The sequence below is a fragment of the Dendrobium catenatum genome, unplaced genomic scaffold, assembly GCF_001605985.2.
Source record: "Dendrobium catenatum unplaced genomic scaffold, ASM160598v2 original_scaffold_34472, whole genome shotgun sequence".
NCBI lineage: Eukaryota > Viridiplantae > Streptophyta > Magnoliopsida > Asparagales > Orchidaceae > Dendrobium > Dendrobium catenatum.
Window position 1 is genome coordinate 1 of NW_021352930.1, and position 2,009 is coordinate 2,009.

Sequence of the window (2,009 nt, forward strand, 5' to 3'; positions counted from 1 at the left end):
CTAGCTTTTGTCTCGAGATTCGTGCTCGATCAAGATAATTTTTGATGACGTATCAATTATATATTATAAAATAATTTTGATCTTTTTCTGTTTAAAATATTATTGAGAATGCAAGAAAAATTGTACGACTCGTCCGAGTGCTTATCCTTAGAGAAATATCCAACCATGTGGCATCCCCGATCAACACATTCACAAAGAATATAGAATAGAAACAAGTCGACGTCATAATAAAGTGTCTTCCGTGTTAACAACTATTCAACACAACTCTCCTTGGCCTATTGGTTGAGCTTAGACTTCCAACTAAGAGGTTTAGGGTTCGAGTCTATGTGTATGCGTTGTGTGTGTGAGTTTGACTTAAATGACCTAAATGTCCCAAAAAACAGCTATTCAAGAATGTACGGTTCTTGACAGCTGTCCTGGTTAATTTTGTAAAAATGTCTTTTTAGCTCTCTATATATACTCATGTAATCTGTGTACAGGATATCTTTGTGAAATGAATATTTCCTTTCTAATGCTTTCTCGGTCTGCGTTTCTTCCTGCTTGCGTTACTGCTGTGTAAGGATAACATGGTATCAGAGCACTTTCTTCCTTAAGGTCCGATTTTTTTTCTAGCCGGTTCTTCTCCGCTTTCGTTCCTCATTTTTTTTTCCTTTTCTCTGTTGTCTTCAACGTTTCTCATCTATGGAAGGATCTGCTACATCTTCTCCCTCAATCGATTCTCTCAAGTCCTCTTTTTTTTTTACAAAATTAACCAGGACAGCTGTCAAGAACTGTACATTCTTGAATAGCTGTTAACATTGTGATCTAGAAATAGTTTAGCCATGTAGCACAGATTTTGTGCGTAAATCTTGTTCTTCCTGCCATCAAACTCAAACATTGATAATGTGCCACTACGGTAGATCTCATCTCCTGGAGAATGCTTCAGGTCACATTTTCTCATGTCTCTGAAGTTGTTCCTTGCGCTTCATAAAATTGAGGCAAAATTCACAAAAGTACAGCATGAAACAGTCATTGTATTCTGGCGGAAAAGGGGAGAAATACCATGTATCAATCTCATATACTCCAGGTTCAATCTTTGCAATGTTTTTCACTTTAGTAAATTCTTCATGTTCCCTCAAATTTGCAGCATCAAGTTCCTCGTGCCCCTCAACATGTTTCTCGTCGATCTTCCTTTTCTGATGGCCTTCTATTAAATTCTGTGTAGTGGACGTAATACTCATAGTCATTGGTACCGCCGGAAGAAAGCTTTCGGCGTTCGATGACCTTAATTGACCGGGTGGAGATTTTGGTCCCTCCATCTGCGCTTTGTCACAGCAAGCATTAGCTAGCAGAATAATAAATCACATGGGTTGTTATTATTACCTCACATGCTTAGAATATTTCTCTAACAAACCGTAGGCTTGAAGAAATGTAGAGTCAGAGGTGAGATGGGAAGATGCACCACTGTTCAAGTACAAATCGGGTGAAGATGGAGAAGCGTTCGGAGTAAAGAAAGCAAAGGATTGAGGATCAGTCGCCTATATGTCCGCACAATGATCCAGAGAAAACACATATGGTAACAATGCCGGAGAGATGACCGAATACAAAGCTATTGCGAGATTCTGATCAATCAGAATCCAAGTGTTGTGATGAGAATTCGGAGTGGGTAAACCTTGCGAGTTTGTTGTATACTTTGGCGGACATGTGCAGGATCAATCTAAAAAACTTTCAAAGCCATTTGCTATGAAGAGTTTAAGAATTTGGAATCTCCATATGGGAAAATTTTCTGTTTTTATGGGAGTAACAATGGTATTCTTGACGTTAGACATCATGAACTTTAATTGAGATGGGATTACTTTATTATCCAGACGAAGACCGGTGTTCGCCATTGTTGCCGACTGTATGGTGGGAGAATCATTGGATGACTGCATCTCTAACTGAAGAAGAAAATCGTCAAGGAGAACCTTGCTATGATAACATGATAACTTAATGAAAAAGAATAAACAGAGAAGATAGTCAAGATGACTAGG

At 38.5% G+C, this 2,009-nt stretch overlaps 1 pseudogene; it reads right to left on the minus strand.

The window, feature by feature from the left end:
- Positions 1-110: 110 nt before the first annotated feature.
- On the minus strand, positions 111-1,947 carry LOC110116247 (annotated as a pseudogene).
- Between the last annotated feature and the right edge of the window lie 62 nt (positions 1,948-2,009).